The sequence below is a fragment of the Sebastes umbrosus genome, chromosome 10 (genome assembly GCF_015220745.1).
Source record: "Sebastes umbrosus isolate fSebUmb1 chromosome 10, fSebUmb1.pri, whole genome shotgun sequence".
Taxonomy (NCBI): Eukaryota; Metazoa; Chordata; class Actinopteri; order Perciformes; family Sebastidae; genus Sebastes; species Sebastes umbrosus.
In genome coordinates this window covers 25,937,493-25,957,855 of record NC_051278.1, presented here as the reverse complement: position 1 = coordinate 25,957,855, position 20,363 = coordinate 25,937,493, and the positions used below count along the sequence as shown (strand labels likewise).

Genomic DNA, 20,363 nt, shown 5'->3' with positions numbered 1-20,363 from the left:
TTGTTGATTTAACATAAAAAATGTATGTTAAGCTCACAAGGGATGAGTGTTTGTGTCAAGTGAACATAAAGTTATTATGTCATTTTGACAGTCCTGAACATTCGTGTAGACTTAACAATAAAATTGTGTCATGGATGGATTGGGGTTTACAGTGTATGTCTATGCAACAAAAATAACCACATAGATCATTTATTCAGTCGCCGGCACCACTTTGATCTTCCTTTTATGCCCTGTCTCGATGTACTTTCATACATTTTAATTACTGTCTCATATGCTCATCCATCCCCTGCTATGCTGGAACTCTAGCTGAACTATAACCACCAATGCCCCTGCATACAGGCAAGATATCATTAATACTCACAAAATATATAAATGCAACCATAATATGCTTTAGGAATGACAATATGAACTCATGACACAGCTGTGAGAACATGAAAATTAGTCTTTCTCTCCTCATCAAAATCCAAGAAGAACATGCTGTGCTTTTTAGAAAGAAAAGAGTTATGTAATCTGTTTCGTGTACTATAAATGTATGAACATTTTTGGCCATAACTCAAGAATTCATATGCTAATTATGACCGTTTCACACAAATATCTAACAGGATAAAATGATGAAGTGATGACATTTTGGACAGACATGGATGTAAACTTCAACTTGACTAGTTGGTGGAGGCATACAACCGCAAGGCTGTAATTCTGGTTTCTAAATTAAGGATTTGCTCACATTTAACTCTATTTTGTTGCAAACTATTATGTAAGCATATCTTATAAATTACAATGTATCCCTAAAAAGTGTCATAAAACTCAACGTACAACAATTAGACAAGTAAGGGGGTATCTTTCCTTTCCAAGGAAGTCCAATCTCCTACATAGCCATTACTGATGTATCTTGCATTCCTGTTTTGTAGTTTGGTGATGCGTTTTTCTGGTTGGCTAAACATAAATGATGTGACTTAATGTTGACATTTAAAGTGCAGCTACAGTGCAATGTAGTCTGATTGCACAAAAAAGAAAATATTGCAATCTAAAAGCATGAATATAAGGTTTTGTTGTCAGAGCTGCATTGATGTTCAAAATTCATAAAGCAAGAATCAACTGAACTGAGATCAATGAACTGCAAGTTTTGCATTTAAGTAATGCTCCATCAAAAATCATCCCTATATTCTGCACCTCCTTGTGACGTGAACACAGTGTCAGCAGAGCAGAGCAGATTTCCAGGCCGCCAGATTAAAGCTAACTACCTCAAGTAGCTGAAACCGCTTCTCAGCCTCAACCCTCCAGATTCAGGATTTTCTTCTTCCTTTTTATTTTTTGCAGTGGCTCATTTTCCTCGCTGAGCCGAAAATGGGATGCCAAGAGCAATCCTCCCTGGATTATTTAAACAGCCACTTCAAAGGAGAGCAATTATAATCCTACATTATTGATATGGGAAAAAAAAACAGTGAGTAAATGTCATAGTAACTAGAAAGGCGCTGCCACAGACATATTTGAGCGTGCAGAATGTGAGCACTTTTAGGTTTGAGGGTTTAATTTCTTCATGTGACATAAGACGGTAGGTTGAGTAGAATTAATCTTACACCCAAATACACAGCAGTACGTATAACCACAATTGTGCACCCACATACACAGTCAAATGTGGTTTTTTTTCACGGATCACTAGAGCAAAAATATATAAAATGCAGCTCATACTCATACACACAATGGCTGTAGTGTAGTTTATAGTTTGTATTTTTTCATGCTCTCACATCTCATAGTAAGTGTATGACCCAGATCAGAGCATGCATGTGTGTGTCTGTGTTTGTAGTAGTAAGTGGCAGTGAATCATGCTGCACGTGTCCCAGAGAACTCAGTGCAGATGGTTATTTTAGTCGGGCAAAGGCTGCAGGCAGCACGCTGTCATGTTGTGTAAATCCGGCTGCAGGAAAAAACGGTCCACCCCTGTAGGTTAACGATGAGATTACTGCACGTTTTGAGAAATGATGAATGAGAACACTGGAAAAAAAAATAATTATGTAACACTCAGCCGAGCGGTTGTGATTTTACATTCTGCAAATAACTTTCTGTTCATTACCATCAGCTCTGCATGAATAACATCATTTTATGCGTCAGTGACCTCGGTGGATTCAGAGTTTACTGACCTTTAAAATGTCTGAATCAGGACCAAATGCTTTTGTATTCAGACCTTTAACTCCTTTTTTCCCATTAAAAAATCCATAATATATGTTTTTATGCTGCACGTGTGTTATTTTTGACTGCACGGCGCACCTTCCATGTTTTTTCAAGATGTGTGCCTGTGTGTGTGTTCACAATATTGGACATGTTGAAGGTTGGACACAGTGAAATGTTGATGGTGGGTGACTTATTGCTTCCTGCCACGATGGCGAGATCAAGCTACCAGCATGTTTCTAATATCGAAACAGGTCAAGGACGTGGCTGCAGGACGGCACAGCTCTTAAATCACCTGCATACCTTTTCACACCGACACGTGTCATAGAAAGGAACTTGTCTGTGTCTCCACATACAGGAAATTAATATCTCCAACAAAACTTTGTCTTGTGAATGTTTCTTACGTAAATCAACGGACAAATGCACTGCTGTGTGGAAAACAGAGCGAGGGGGTCTTAGTTTAAAACAGCAGCTGTGGAAATGTTTGGGTTGGCTGAGGTGATGCAAACAGCGTGACCGTCTCCAGATACTCAGCAGATGTACGTGAACACACACACGCACACGCAGACATTCATTTATAGTGCCTTTTCCTGCTAAAGCTACAGTATGTCTGAACTGGAGCCATAAATGTTGTCGTTGCGGGGTCCTTGAGCTCTGAGGAACACAGTATGAGTCATGAGTCTTCTTTGTTTGGCACGTAAAGTAAAAGGATGTGCAGAGGATGGAGTGTGTGTATGTGTGTGTGTGTGTGTGTGTGTGTGTGTGTGTGAGTGTGTGTGTTGTAATGACAGGGAGACAGTTTTCAAATGGAGGAGTCACGCTCACCACTCCTGAGCAAGAAATCGTATACCCTGACCTTTGACCTGATACAAATCAAAAGATTATTTCTCCACCAGTATGAGTAAAGTAATATTGTTAATTTAAAGGTATAACATGTAACCGTTGTCGGCTGCTGTTTGTAATCACACAGCATTCAAAGTTGGCCACTCAACGAGCCAAGAGGGAGAAAAAGACAATAAAAAAGAAAGATCAAGGAGATTGTGTAAAATATGGACATAGTCTCCGACGGCAAAGAGGTGGAGCAGCGTGGAAAGAGCTGAGGCAGGCCGAATGGAACCTGGTTGCTGAAACACGCCCACCTAGCTCGAAGCTACCAAGCTAGCTAGCTAAGGCTAAGAAGCTAGGCTCTACCATAGAAGAGAATGGGCTGCAAGCATAAGCTACATGCTACTCTGTGTAGCAGGCTAACGTTAACCCTGCACTGCAGCATCGACAGTGGCTTACATGCAGATGAACAGAACCCGGTCTCACTCCCTGCGGACTTTGGCGGTGTGTTCTGAGCTGTCAGATTGGTTTATAGAAAAAGAGTAATGGTTGAATGGCGCTGTCCGGTATTCCAGGATTTAGCCAAGTTTCACGGACATTACAATTTTCAATAACCCGTTGGAAACGGAGGTCCTCCAGCGCTGGCACATTGGCCCGCAGGATGCATGTCGTACAATTAACCGCATGGCAAGCCATATTTGTCCGATATGCGCATGGAAATATCTCCAAAAGGCACCAACATCACAAACACGGCCGAGAAGTTAAATGCAGTGACTCAAATTAGCTGAGGTGACTCCTAGCAGACAGCTAGCTGCTGTGACGGCACCCACCTGTCACTCAAAGCAGCCACACCCTTAATTATGCATAACTTTAAAGGGACTATTTGTAACTTTCAGAATTGCTTGTTAAAAGCGACGTCTGTGGCCATTAACTCAACGAAAGTCAGCGTCGGGCTCGCGCTTGCTCGCGCTTGCTCGCGCTTGCTCGCTCTAAATAGACATGAACGAGCATCGCTCAAAACAGTGAGGCGCCACACGTCAGCTCAAACCACAATATCACTCTATATTTCACCTGCTTGGCAGTAATGTTAGCTGACCAGACTGAGGTCTCTCCATGAATCAATGCTGATCCTAGTGTCGGCTTTTCAAAGCGGGTCGGTGCCGGGGCTGAAGCAGGAAGAGAAACGTTATCGCCTCCCGACTGCGCCCACAGGGAGACACCAGCACCCGGTCGGAGACGATAACGTGTCTCTCTGCAGAGCTCCGTCACTTCACAAGACACGGAAAACCTCTGTTGGTCTGGAGGAGCTGCAGCAGTTATTTCTGCACAAACGTCCACTGTACATTCACTAGATATTCTCAGACCTAAACTAACTCTTCTGCAGTGTGTAGTGAGTGCGCATGCACGTCTAGTAGAGGTGGAGCAAAACAGCGAGAACGCGCGCGGTGTGTGTGAGTGAAGGCAAGCAGGCAGAGGAGCAGAGAGTCCGGCCACATGCGAGCGCGCAAATGCGAGCAATGCGAGCGCGCATGGGATCCCGACCCGGTAGATTTATACCTGTAAAAAGTTACCAACAGTCCCTTTAAACCTTAATAAAATGAATTACATAAAAATCCACCCCGGTATAGTTGTCATGAACAGGGAAAATTAGCTATAGAGACCAAAACCGTTTTTTCGTACCAGGCTGTAACCATGTTTATTTCTGCTGTAAAGTTGGGCATTTTAACATGGAGGTCTCTTGGGATTGACTAACTTTTGGAGCCAGAGTTAAGAGGCCATTTGAGGAACTGCAGTTTTTGGCACTTCCGCATTGGCTTCACTTCCAGAGGTTGCCGCTTGGAGGCGAGGCCATTCACATCCATTGCCAAAGATCATCCTTCAACTGAACTTGAAGACTGTGACATTCACTTGAGAGCTCAGAAAAGCTTTCAGTTCCATCAGGGTTAAAAGCAGGACTGCTGGATAAGAGTTTTAGGATGTGTGTTTTTTTTTAGCAAAACAAGTGGCATCAGAGAGGTGAGGAGGGACTGAGAGATACTTTTTATGTCAGGAGGTAAGAGGTACATGAGAGAGGAAGGAGGGCTACACTGCACTAACGTAGGGAGACAGGGCCAGTCTAGGGAGCATCTGTTTTTAGAGTCTCTAAACTCTGCTTTATATCCATCGTCTTCCTCCTGACCCCCTTTGCCTCTCTCTCTGAGTCTTGATTTTGTGCCCACAGTGTGCTCTAAACAGCCCGTGTTTCACCATGAGAAAGCAAAGACCAAGATCCTCTCCCGGAGGAGTTGGATAACGGCGTGCGGAGACGGCGAGGCTGCAGTTATTTTTCGACAGCCCAGGGTCAGTCAGGGCTGCTTCATTTAATAGCAGAAGGCTACGAAAATATTGAAGTATTATTACAGTGGGGGCTTGAGAAATAATTCAAAGCATGTGTGTGTGTATGTTTGTGTGTGTGTGTGTGTGTGTGTGGAACATTATTACATAAAGAGATTAACATTTGCGGGTCTGGATGCAGAAACAAGGACGGGAAAGAAATGAGGGGAGTCTTCTGCCCATGTTTATTTCCCGTCGCCATTCAAAAGGGAGGAAATCTGGAAATGATTTTTTTGAGGTCGAGCAACCTCAATCACACAAGAGTCATCCAATAATTTAGGGATTATTTAATGGTTGTTGGAATTCAGCCACTTGAACTCTGCTCTGTGTAAAAAAAAATGTAAGAAATCTCCCTTCTCGCCTGCATGTTTCCTCTAATGTAAAAAAGGAGGAGTGATGCTCCTCCCATGTCCTCCTCTGAACCCCACAACTATTTCCCTCTGTTTGCCCAGGACTTGAAGGCTCCAAGTGGCCTCTCTGGATGACTGCATCATTTCATCTTCACAGTACTTCATATTTCACTCAGAGAGAGAGAGAGAGAGAGAGAGAGAGAGAGAGTGAGTATGACTGGGAGTGTAAAAAGTAGTTACCGAGGCCCCTGGGTCGACCCCTTGGCTCCTAACAAACACCAAACTGCCACACCATTAAAACTCCCATCAGCCACGATCAGGGAGGAAGGAGAAGAAAAGGGCTCTAGAGCTGCGTTAATATCAACCCCGGAGACTGTCTGACCTTCACTTTCAGCTCAAAAAAACACAACCAGCAGTAACAAGCACAACCGTATCTCAGAAATGTGAACAACCTTACATTTTTTTGCAGCACATACAGCAGCTCCGCTCGTTTGCATAGTCCTCCTCACTCCCTCCTCTGACGTTTAACATGAGCCGCGCTAATGTAAGACCTCCTCATAGATGATTAAAGTTGATAGCATTTTGCTTCCTCATAAAAATAGATGGAGCTGGCAAAGTATGATGCTTGTTAGCCATTAGCCAGTTCACCAACTGCATCACCGGTTATTCGACCAGGTATTGATTGATGATGATGAAGGACGGGGGAAAAGGAGAGACGGACACAACTGCTGCAATGCAGAGCTGGCAGGAACATGCATCACTGAGCCTGAAGTGAAGGTAACAAGTGGACTCACACACACGCGCACACACACACGCACACGCACGAGCACACGCACGCACACACACACACACACACACGCACGCACACACGCACGCACACACACGCACACATACACACACACACACACACACACACACACACACACACACACACACGCACACACGCACGCACACACACACACACACACACACACACACACACACACACACACACACACACACAGAGAGAGAAAGTCATTAATTGTTCCCTGCTGACTGGACACCTGCTACTGTTGTTTCTATTAATCAATCACCAAAGCAGTAATACCCACATAGATTTCTTCATTATTTTAATTCCGCAGTTTTGTGTACTTTTGTGGGTGTATCATTTTGTGCTGGTGGTATGCTGCTGTGTTGCATGTGTGTGTGTGTGTGTCCAACTGGGTCAAACCCCTCTGTTGCCTCTCAGATAGTCCATTGGGAGATAAACACAGGGAGATGAGCTTTAATCCAGGATTGGAGCTGGATCCTCTAACTCAGTTAAACACACACACACACACCCACACACACCATGGGGGGTAGAAAGGGTCACGGAGGACACAGCGTATGCTTGTGCGTGCGTGTGAATATTTACTAAAAGTCCCACACGTGTGTATGTGCGTCAGCTATGCAGACCACACAAGACGTATACACACGCACAAGTGTGTGTTTGAGTCACAGGTGCTCATGCACTATAAAGGGTGGAGAATATCAAAAATCATGCACACCAGTACACCAGACGCCTCACTAGCGCCTGACAAGACCTCTGCGATCATACCAACCTCTGACTAGACACCTATAATTTGCATAGACTTACAATGGTTACGTCAGGCACATGTGGCGTAGGCGATGTGTGTTTCATTTAGGTGTAACGAACACACGTTAACATGATTGCCTGTGCCACACCTACGCTACACTTTACGGCGTATGCACACATAGGCCACACCAACACTACACCTGATATAGCAAAATTAACTTAGTCACATCTAGAAGCAGGTGTGGTTTTGAGTGGAACTGGAAATGCTATATTTTCTAACTATGTGGTGTAGTGTCACACGTCTGCTGTGCTCACTCAACACCTCTACTGCTCCTACACCTAACTGCATTAACTAGGTTAGGTGAGTGCAAGTTAGGCAGGTATACGCGTTTGAGGTACTGGTGCGCATGATGACCCCTCACACGCACGTGCATCTGCATGGCTGAGTTGTACTAATCACACACAGATGCACATACAGTACATACACACATGTGAGACTTTTAAATAATCACACTCATGTGCGTGCATCATGTCCTCCGTGTCCGTTTCTACCCCCCATACACACACACACACGCAGATTGTGTTTTACAGTTTTTCGGTTTAATTCTTTGTGTCCTTAACACTGACTTTTTTTTAGGAAAACTGTGTTGTAAATGGACCAAAGTGTGTGCAATTTATTTTATTTGGCAACTCAAGGTCCACTTGCTTGCTTGCTCTGGAGCTCTTGACCATATTAGTCTTCGTCTGCAGATTGAGTTCGCTCAGTTAACATTAACATCATAGCAGCAACTGAATATCTAATTTTATAGCACTGCATTTTACTTCTGAATTTATCAAGTGTGAATTCCTCTCTGAAATTTTAGTCAAGTTGTGTGTTTTCAAAAACATTATTTCTAGTATGTATATTTTTTAGGCTTTCAGATGTAAAATTTCAATAATGAAAAAATAATCAAATTTAAATGATAAATAAACACTTGTGATTTAATGCACATATGTTGCAGAAGAATGCACCATATAGGCCAGCGTGCCATCGGTGGTACTGATGCAAAAGTAGCAGTAAGTGTCTGCAGCAAAGTTTATCCCAAATAATTTGACAGTGTATTGACACAAAGAGAGTATACTGGCAACATGTGCTCCCAATAAATGGCAGGACAAAATGATGGAAAGAGGTAGGAAAAGGTGTAAGTCAGCAGAAATGAGACACACAGGCATGCATCCACACATGCACACACAGTCACTATGTCTGACTTCTCCATCCACCCTAAACAAGAATGACACTGAAATACAGACAAGTGTTCTCGTCGCTGAAGCCTGAAATTGCCTTTCCTTCCTGCTGTTGATTGTGTTTCACACTCAGTGAAACAAGAGCTGGGACCCCATGACAGATTCAATGTGTGTGTGTGATGTAGTCTCATTCATTTATGCCACGCTCACACCAATTTGAAAGAGATTTGATATTCTGCTAGCGAGATTGAATTTATGCACGGTGGGCACGCGCTGTTCAACAAGAGAGCTTTCCGGTCAGTTAACCGGACACCAATCTAACTTCTCCTCCAGTTAGCAGCACGGTGGGACTGAAAAGAGTCCTGTGCAATGCTGCAAATAAGGTTATGTTAATGTTGCAAATTAATTTATCTGCAACACGGTTTCCTTACTGTCTTGTTCTCACAGTAAGGGATTTTTTCTTTACTCTTTATTGTTCTTGTGGCGTACGAATCAGCCAAGCGGCAAACTTGGCTCAATCCTGGAATATACCGGACAGCCACACTCAACCGTGACTCTTTTTCTATATACCGGTCTCACTGGAGTTGTAACGATACCTTGTATGATTCCATGTGACAAATAAAGCTACATCGATTGATTGATTTGAAGAAGTCTGTGCTCCATACAGCAACTAAACAACGAAGAGGAACTGACAAAAGACGAGGGGAGCACAGAGACTAAATACACAAGGAAAGGAGGGAGATGAGGAGGGACAGGTGACAGCAGGTGAAACTCATTAGTGCGGGACAGACAAACACACAGGCGGGAAACAAACAGAAGCAGGAAGTAAAACAAGACACTAGAGGAGAGGACTTTCAAACTAAAACAGGAAACAAACTAAAACAAAAACCCTAGGACCATAACAGTTCTCTGTCTACAGCTTTGATTCTCAAAGTGGGGTCGGGGAACCCCCAGGGATCTGTGGCAATCTCTCAGAACCTCTGGTCTACAGTATACTGACTGGCCCCTCTCAGCCACCACACACAATTAAAGAGAGACTAACTTTTGAAAGAAGGAATAACACATTCTTCTTCTTTTATGTTACTTTATACTTCTACTTCACCACATTTCAGAGGGAAAGACTAGACAGATGTAGTTGTTAATCACTTTGTAAATTCAGATTTTACACAATATATAATCATATATATATACATATATTATAGTTTATATGAATTATATATATTTTTATTATATAATTTAATAATATAGTATTATGAAAGCGCTCAAGATGCATAATGAGTACTTTACTTTTGCTAGTTTGAGTACATCTTGGTGATTATACTTTTGTACTTTTACTTAAGTAAATTTTGGAATGCAGCACGTTAACTTCTAACAGAATATTTTCTACATTGTGGTATTTCCATCTTTTGAGTACTTCTTCTACCACACACTGTCACTCCTAGTATTCACTAGTATCCTGTAATTGCCTCTTGTGGCCACAGTGGTTGCTGTTCAATAAAATAACATGTCTTGTTGTACAATAGCATACAGTATTTTGGTTGTAATTTAATTTTGGGTGTGTTTAATCTCAGTTGCTGGTTTGCTTACTACTGTATACATGTGACTGATGTGTGTATGAAAGAATACACAACTTCTTGTCTCAGTAAAAAGTTTTACAGATACAAAGTTTCCACTCAGTGACAGTGATATTTACATCTGTTATGTTGATGTAGTTGATCCCTCTGGATGACTTTTCTTTTTGCACAGGAAGGTCAGAGGTCATGGTCATCTATGGAACAGCGCCTCTGGAGCTGGCAGGAGTTCAGCCTCACTGTTGTCCAGTGAAACATTCATCAGGTTAGATGCTTGCTGTCAGGAAGGATTGATGCCAGGTTTTCTGGGTCAAGGTCAGTCTCCTACTCTCACTACGCCAACGTGCAGGCTGGTTTTAGTTTGCCAGATGGGGTTGTGTTTGTCTTATAGGACGAGACAACGAGAGAGGTGGACAATTAAAGGAAATCAACCCAGGCTTATCTGCCATAATCTGAATTGTCGTCATGTAGAAAACACACAAAGGCTGAAACAAATACTTTCATCACTTACTGAGGCCGTTTGGCTCGGGTCTGTGCCACAATCCATGCTGCGTCATACATATGGAGTGAGCTAATCCGGCTCCTTCAGCCCAGATGTCATCCAGCCAAGCAAGCCACTGGTCTAGAAAACAGTTAATACACACATTCTATATGAAACTCAATTAGATTACTTACATCTCAGATTGTTTTGTCTCCTTTGGATTATCTCCACAGCTGTTTGATTTCAGACAAGTAAGTGGTGTGTGTGTGTGTGTGTGTGTGTGTGTGTGTGTGTGTGTGCGTGTGTGGGTGTGTGTGTGTGTGTGTGTGTCCTGACAACAGGGAAAATACGATTAAATGTGCAGAGGCAGGAAACTTAATATTTATGGAGTTAAACTACAACTTTTTGCATATATTCCAGTAACGTTGTGGTGATCTGAGAATTCATACAGGAGGATTTCCCATAAGCAGACTGTCTGTGACCTCCAGTGGCAAACAGCGGAAGTACATTTTGACATTATTGAAAAGAGAGAACCACTTGGTGGCGCCACTGGTGTGAGAATGAAATGTGTCGGGGTGTGAGATCATAGTCCAAAGGGGAAGCCAGACCAGTACATGGCCCTGGGCAACACATACACATAGAGAAAAACACAGTAATTACTGAAGCACACGTGATGAACATACAAGCATAACATGTGGCGCAGTTTACTGGTTCCCAGTTTAAAACGAGTGCTCTCATCCGTTTGGCCAGATTCAAACATCAAAGCTAAACAACATGTGCACTGGGCTGGAGGATGTTTACACAATGTCAATGTTTCAAAAGTCCAAAGGTTAAAGATCAGACATTTTGTCTCTGCCACTCCAGGATACATGTGTTAACAGCCGCTCGTCTGCGTGTATCCTCTTTACAGTCACATCCATAGGTACACCTGGGCAGCAGTCTGTGTTGGTCTAAATCTGTTTGACTGTTATATAATGCAAAGGAGAGGAACAAAATCACATGTCACAGCGAGTATCGATCGCACAAGTGAAACCGCAGTGAGCTGGTGTCAACACATCTATCTGGAGTGAAAGTGTAATATCAGAAAAACAAGGTGTGTGTGGTTTAGAATGCGTTGAGACTGTTGTCAAACTGGTCATCCAGGTGACGTGTGTCACTATGCAGGAGGACACAGTCACCTGGGTGTGTCGGTGTCCTGTCTCTGGTGGTGGCTGCTACTCTAATTTCCTCCTCCTGTTACTTCCTCCACTCCCACTGCGTGATCAGAAAAACACAGGGCATCTTTTCATAATGCACTTGTTTTGGAAAAGAAAGCTGCCTTTGTATTGATTTTGTTGGCTGCTGTCAGAGAAAAATCAGAGGAAAATTGGCTGCTGTTTAGGCAACTACAACAAAAGCTTGGAGTGGTTTATTTATTTTATTACACCTTTTGTATCTGTTCAAAATGTACCTTAAAAGCAGATTTTTCAAGTATTTAATACTCTTATCAACACGGGAGTGGGCAAATATGCTTGCTTTATGCAAATGTATGTATATATTTATTATTAGAAATCAATTATCAACACAAAACAATGACAAATATTGTCTGGAAACCCTCATTTAGCATAAAAAATATGCTCAAATCATAACATGGCCATAGAACCCGTTCTCATTCACATATCTTGAGGTCAGAGGTCAAGGGACCCCTTTGAAAATAGCCTTGACACTTTTTCCTTGCCAAAATTTAGTGGAAGTTTGGAGCGTTATTTAACCTCCTTCCCGACAAGCTAGTATGACATGGTTGGTACCAATGGATTCCTTAGGTTTTGTAGTTTGATACCATCACTCTAGCTTTAAAACTGAGCCCGCTATAAACTTCTGATAGATCGAACGCATTAATGCATTACTATCGTGTTAACTTTGACAGCCCTAAATATAACCAATATGCTTTAAATACCAGTTTGGTAATTCAAGACTCATTTTAATCTCCTATAATTAACCCAGTTTGTCATCATGGGGAGTTTCCAGGTCAAAACTTGAAATTCACCGCAGGTTTATCTGCCAGCCTGTCTTGGCAGTTTGACAGGCATGTGTTTTGTCTGAAGCAACTATGACAGACAGACAGCAAGCCGGTCGGGCTGAGTTGAGGAAGCAGATAAAGGGCTGATTGATTTGGGAGTGTGGTGTTTGTGACAGCAGAGACGCGTGGCTTTTCTGGCGTCAAACCGGTCTGGGAGGAGGGAGTGGAGCTGCTTGTTTGCGTGAGCCAACAACAGTATCTGTTTGTTTTGGGGTAAGAAAAGTGCACAGTGACACACTTCCCCATTGTGTCAGTTCAATAGACAGGCTTTCCATAATGGTGACATCCACATCTCAGAGTAGGAAACAGCAACTAACATTACTACGAGCCTGTTTATGCAGCTGTACAATAGGCTGCACAGAGAAATAACAGTGCACTCTGAACACCATCAGTGTTTTCATTAAATCTTTACAGACATTTGGTTTTCTCTTACTTGTTTATCAATTTTTTTGGGCTGTGAGACCACGGGGGGAAGGACTTAGAGATGACTCTGTCACGCTTGTCCCAGCAGCATTAGCTGTACTGTACTTTACTCCAGATCCTCTTAGTTCATCCTGGCTGTCACAACTCTAAAAGCACATCTCTGTCTGTGTGACATTTCCAACATCACATGGGGAGCAAAGATTCAGGCAACGAATGCAGAAGAATGTCTTTTGATGGGTACATGGGGGAAGAAAAGGTTAAAAATGAACCTTTATACATCAAACCTTGAATTCAGCTCAGTTAATCTCATTTCTTTTGTGTATTGTATCCTAATCACAAAGCAGTGAGTGTATTCAGCAGTTTTGTGCAATGATGCGTAGAGATAGTCATGTAAAAGCTATTTGTCTTTTAGCCAATCTCAATGAGTCACACTGACTTTGCTTTCTGATTCGTTCCATATGACATTTTCTACTTGTGCGACTGTGGTTTCATATGTATTAGGACACACACTCACGTAGGTGTGTCTTGTTGTTTGCTCCGACAATCACATGTATTGTGACTGTGGTTTCATATGTATCAGGACACACACTCGCGTAGGTGTGTCTTGTTGTTTTCCCCGACAATCACAAAAGCACCACGTCGAAATAAGAACTCAGAGCCACGAATAAACAAGACAAAGAAGAGCAGAGATAATAAAGCCAGCGGGAACAAAAAGAAAGAACAAGAGAAGTGGGAACTATCAACCACACCGATGTGATTCCTACACTCCCCTCCTCTTTCTCACCGAAGGTTACCTTGATATACTGTATGATTGATGTCTGCAAGCTAAAATTCTATTTTTCACTATCATCTGTCACTGACAGCCCTTTCATCTGTCTCTCCCGGGATGATATTTATCTACAGCTTGGATTCACAAGGAAGAAAAAAAGATCTGTTGAAATCATTTTTCTCTGAGATGTAAATCTAGTCCAGGAATAGAATAATAGATGTTTTAATCTCAGATTAGGTTACTTGACAGGTTATTTCTATGAGATGGAGCGCTTTATAATTAGCAGAGAAATCGCTGTCAGTGTGTCTGAACAACGAAACATCATATTTCTAACCAGTACACTAAGACAAAGTTATAGTGTTCAGTACTTCAATGACTTTTTCTTATTTTTCTTATTATTATTTTTAGTAGCAGTATCTCTGAATGACAAGATTACATTTCATTGTATGCTAGAAAATGACAATAACATTGGATTGAATTGAATTAAATTGAACCAAATGAGCTACTGGGAGTTTACGCCCAAAGTTTAACCTCTGATGCAGACCTTTATCTCACCTCCTTCACCTTATCCCAACCAAACTCTAATCTTAAGTGGCTAAAACTGAAAGCTTGTTGGAAGCAGGTCTGGTATCTCAGCCCGGGAAGAGATACATCAATTCCGGGCAAAATTTAAATAAAATCCCTTTTCCAGCAAGATGTCTATAAGAGTGGCTTTTAAAAGAACAGTGTTTAGCATTTAGAGGGATCTATTGGCAGAAATGGAATATGATATTAATAAGTATGTTTTAGTTTAGAATGAGCCGTTTATATCTATATACTGAGTGGGTTCTCTTCACGCAGCCAGACGCCATGTTTCTACAGTAGCCAAGAATGGACAAACCAAACACTGTTCTCCTACCATAAGTAGTGGACGGGGTCACCTTGACGTCACCCGATGGTTTGTGGACTGCCGTTTTGAAGCCGGCATTTTGGCCGTCGCCGTCTTGGTTTTTTGCAACCAGAAGTGACACTAGAAGGTGGAGCTAAGTGCAACGGAACGCTAAATAACACATTTTAGGCGACCAAAAAGGTTGTAATTAACTTTCATGAACTGAAAACACTGTTAAAGGGTTAAAGATCTAAGACGAAAACACAGACAACTCCCAGACCGGACAACACCGCAGTAGCGACCAGTCAATCACAAAGTAGCCACACCCTAAAGCATACCCTGCTTTATGGTCTATTTGACTCTAAATGGGACCATAATTTACTAAATGAACATCATGCTGTATTGAAGAAGACTTGAAACTAGTGATTGAGACCATAAACTCATCTTTACAAAGTTTGTGACTGACTGCGGCTCTCCAGAGTATCGACATTTAGGCTACGACACCTACACTATCACAACATTCATCATTCCAGTTCTCATGTAAAATAAGACATGGTCATGTGTCGTGGTTGATCAGTACACATCTCATGAAAGCAGCAGCATTTATTTAACATACACATTTTAATTAAACAATATGGAAAATATTCCACTCTGCCACTCGAGAGGAAGGACAGGCTCTTGACGCTCACCCTGATTCAAACCGAGGCAGAATTACCTAAATAACACGCCAACCATGACGCTTTGTTAATCACATGTCAAGCTGCACGCACTGCAGGTACCTGGCACTCCTACAAATCGCCCTTCGGCTGTGTTTGTCTGTGTGTGCATGACGCGCCTGTCCTATTTATGGGTGTTTTGTTGTGCTGCTGGTGATATATTACAACAGCTGAGATATTATCTGGGTGCTGCCCTCTCACTCAGCAACATGAACATGAGAAAAGGTCATATGGATGATGGAAAAATCTGTGTTATATATTGATTGTCTGTGGCATTTCTGAAAGATCACTTCAAAAGGCTCAGATTAAAAATAGGAACGGCTGCTCTTTTATAAAAGCGGAGGTAACGTTTACTCTTGTAATGCCTTCACAGGACACGGGACAGGTGCTGTATGTTTGGGCTTTGTCAACAACACTGTCCTTAAACACTCCAGTTGGATCTGAACCAGTCCTGGACAACATTTTCCATACCACTCTGTGTCGTGCTGTTTTACAGCCCCAGGCTGTGCTGCAGGAGCTCAGGCCTGCTTCCAGTAACAATGCAGACGGCTCCTTTTCCTGAGAGTCTTTACCAGCTCATACAACTCTCTCTTAGATACAATATACCAGTTTCATCTACCTATAGTTGTGAAATGTGAGAAGGCAAACTGTACATATATAAAAGCAATAATGAGGAGAAGAAGAAGTTGAAGTACAAAGTTTTATTTGAACTCATTATGACTGAAATGTGAAGGAACCCACTGCCCTGTTATTCTTTGTGTTAGTTTTGTAAAATAATTTGCTGTGTGCACAAGCATGGGGTAACATGCATATAGAGATCATAACGAATATGTGGACATTACAGTGAGAGAAAAAGCTAAATGATCTGAGGTTAGAGTAAACAAGTAAATTGGTGTATTTTTCCTCCCATTAGTAAGTTATAAATATTAAAGTCTGCGGTGCTGGTACAGCCTTCTGCATGCTTTTTTTTTGGCTACCGTGCTTCTATTTATCACATTTTGTGCAACACAGGCGACTTGTGATCCTCCTATTTGTCAGGAGGGTGTCTCACAAGTGGCACCTAAACAGCAACATTGACAATAACTTCCAAAACACAATGTACAAAAATTACAAAATAAATACGCTTCTTTTTTAAAATCTTTTTCTTCTGCTTTTGCAATAAAATAGGCTCACAAAGCTCTTTTTTAAAACATCGACCGTGGCACTTTTCATTAATATTAAAATGTGTTCTTCTTGTTTTCTTGACTTAAAGAAGAAAAAAAAACACCAGTGTCGAAACATAATTCATGCAGCAAGTGTGAGAAAATGGTCATCGTACGTCGAGTTTGGTCTAACAAGTTTGCATTAAAACAGAGGCGAGGAGGACGCTCTCTGCACACAAAGAGCCGCTGGTCTGAAGAACGAGTGTTGTTCGGTAAGACGCTGCAGCCAACAATTTCAATTCCAGTTGAGGGGAAGCAGAGCTGTAGCATGCTGTAGCCCTTATCCAGGTTCTCTTTCTCTTCTGGCTCCGCTGTCCACTATTGAGTTTCATTTCACTGCTCATTTAAAGAACATCTTTGAAGCGGGTCCTGCCATCGGACGCTGGTGGACAGATGGTATCCCCGGGAATGAAATCAAGAGAAACTGACCACATCAGACCTGCAATGAGAAAGAGGGAAAAAACATCCAGGCATGCAGTAAGTGCCAGCAATGTGTCTCCATTGTATGTTATTTTAAAAATCAGGTTTGACCATATGTGGCCTAAGTATTAATATATTAGCAACACTGATTTTAAGCATTATTGCAGGAGTGTGGAATGAAAACTTGACAAGTAAAACCACTGCTGTAGTGTTCACCTTGTCTTGTGCTTCGAAATGAGGTCAAAGGGCTTTAATAAAGGCTTTTTATGTGCCAAGTGTGCAGCTACAGTACGTCCTTCTCATTTCATGTCTTTGATCAGTGCCACCGAATAGAAAGCCTGGCTTATTGCGAACCAGTAGCACGTACTGCATCTCACACCCTGACATCACAGCCTTGCTAGATTCAATCAAACATGCAGCACAGCGAGTGTGCTTCAGGATCGTCTATGTATTGCTATATGTGCATGTATAAGCATACAGTGCATTACTTGAGATGTTTTTGCATTTCTTTTTTGACATACGGTAATAAAATACAAATCCCCAGACTGACCCAGAGGGTATGAGAAAATAATTGGGAGCTTGAGGGTGTTTCATACAGTAAATCTCTGGGGAAGATCTCTAACTCGGCTTCCTCTCTCCCTCCTTCAGCTGTAAGGTCAGACGAGTGTTTAATTAATGCTGCCCTCTGACAGGAGAACAACAGAGAGATGCGGTGAGAGGACACTGATAAGGAAAATAAACAGTGTGATGCTGAATGATAATGTCCAAACTAGTCTAAAGAATAAAATCTTAGTTTAGGGCTGTCAAAATGAACGCGTTAATAACGCATTAATGCAAATTAGTTTTAAAGCCACTTATTTCTTTAAAAGGGACTCTATGTAAGAATCAGAAATTGCTTGTTAACAGTGACACCTGTGGCCGTTAAGTCAACGAAAGTCAGCGTCCTGTTGCACGCGTAAACAAAGGTCCAACCGTGAATCGAAGGCCCGGCCAATGTTGATCCTAATTCTCCCGACGTTGGTCACATTCCTGTTTTGCAACACTTTGTTTTTTTGTGCTTCCGTGGAGTTTGTGTTGAAATCTGAGTTGTGGTGGGGGCTGGTCGTTTATTGGCGTTAATGGAATCCATTTCTAACCAAACATTAGCTATGGTTGCACACTGTTAGCCATGTAAGCGGAGCTGAAAATAAAGGCACTCGCGAGCGTGCATGACGTCACATTCGTTGGATTTTCCCGGTATAAGCGGCCCGGGTTCATCACATTAAAAGCAGTCTACAGGCTGATAGAGGAAACCCAGAAAGTCGTGGAAGGTCTCATTTTTTAGGTTATGTTACAACCTGTTCACACATTGGCAATAAAAAACGATTTATATGGGTAAAAAGTTACATACAGTCCCTTCAAAGCAACTTGCGATTTTTAGGTTGTAGCAGCTCAGTTTTAAAGATAGAGTGAAGATACTGGCATCATATGAAACTAGAAAAACCTAATGAATCCATTGATACCAACCATTTCATACTAGCTTGTCATGAAGGAGGCTAAATAACACTCCAAACTGGCGCTACATTTTGGCGAAAGAAAACTGGCATGGCTATTTTCAAAGGGGTCCCTTGAACTCTGACCTCAACATGTGCGCATGAAAATGGGTTCTATGGGTACCCACGAGTCTCCCCTTTACAGACATGCCCACTTTATGATAATCACATGCAGTTTGGAGCAAGTCATAGTCAAGTCAGCACACTGACACACTGACAGCTGTTGTTGCCTGTTAGTATTGAGTTTGACATGTAATGATTTGAGTATATTTTTATGCTAAATGCAGTACCTGTGAGGGTTTCTGGACAATATTTGACATTGTTTTGTGTTGTTAATTGATTTCCAATAATAAATATATACATACATTTGCATAAAGCTGCATATTTGCCCACTCTCATGTTGATAAGAGTGTTAAATACTTGACAGATCTCCCTGTAAGGTACATTTTGAACAGATAAGAAATGTGTGATTAATCGCGATTCAATATTTTAATGGATTGACAGCCCTATCTTAGTTTCCTACTTGTAAAGACAAAACTGCAAAAGAAATGTCAAGAATGAAAGTGACAGCCTGAGAGAGACAAACATGAAGCTCCTCCGTCACCCTGATTTCTAGAAATTGAGCCTTAGAGTTTGTTTCTATCTCGTCCTCGGCCGGGCTCCTCTCACAAATATTTGAGGTGATACAGTATATCTGTGAATCAGACTGTAGCAGATGTTTTCACTCGGGCATCTCTGAACCTAAACTTTTCCACAAATTATAAGCAACCTAGCAGTCAGATCAACAAGCTGTTGGCATACGGATGGATTTGAATGTAGTAAACTGTGCGATAACACTGTGCTCTCTCAGTGCTCTGTATGTATTCAGTCTTTAAAACACTGGTGCAGCGGCCACGCACTCCATCTCCATGATATATTCCTTTAAGTGCTTGTTTGGCAAAGTGCCTGCGTTATATAAGATAAGATATAAAAATGATTTACCTTTGATGCTTTTGGCAAACGCTGTGCCCTGCGGTCTGTCATTCTGCGTTATAGTCTCATGCAGGGTGTCGCTCAGCGGTGGATTTGAGGCTCAGCGGAGACTTTGTCAGTTTTTTCCTCGGGTCAAACAAGGTCCAGCAGACGAAGCCGTGGCCTTCGCTGCTGCAGCTCTTCAAACTGAAACACGGCCAATCAAAAAGCTCCTCCGTCCTGCTGGTTCTTGTAGGTTGCAGAGTCAACGTCCATAATAGTATCCATTACCTTTCCTGAAGCGCTTTAAAACTGGTATTTAAAGTGCATTAAGTTGATAATACTGCCATATTTTCTACAGGTTGTCTAAAACACTTGGTGAAATAATCACAATTTAATATTTCTTCAACTAAGTAAAGGTTAAATAACATTATTTCCTTGTTTATTCTTTAATATCTTATGAACTGTTTATATAATATGGACCCATACAATGTAAATGTATGTTTAATGGTCACTTGTTAACCTGTTTGTAGGAATTGCAGACATGAGTTGAAACGTTATATTAAAGGCCAACATATGGCTTCACCATACGGCAATTTTTAACCATTTATGATAAATTACAGTTATTTGTTTTTACAAATATTATAACAATAATTAAAAATGTACCTGCATATCAGGTAATTACCAACAAATCAATAATTGTGGCAGTCACAGGTTATTAATTTAATTTTTTACCATTTTTAACACCACATATAGTAAATGACTATTTGAACTATTCATACTGTCATTTATTAATAATTAAATAAAGTAAATTAAGCCATAATGATTCATATAAAACAATGTCATAAATTAAGAAATCTTCAATTTGGTTAATTACT

At 41.5% G+C, this 20,363-nt stretch overlaps 1 long non-coding RNA gene across 1 annotated transcript; it reads right to left on the bottom strand.

Moving 5' to 3' along the window:
* Positions 1-16,066: 16,066 nt before the first annotated feature.
* LOC119495964 lies at positions 16,067-20,333 on the bottom strand. The gene is made up of 2 exons (XR_005208601.1): positions 19,516-20,333; positions 16,067-17,021 (listed from the first exon to the last, which is right to left on the bottom strand). It is a non-coding gene; the product is annotated as an uncharacterized LOC119495964 (long non-coding RNA).
* Positions 20,334-20,363: the final 30 nt, after the last annotated feature.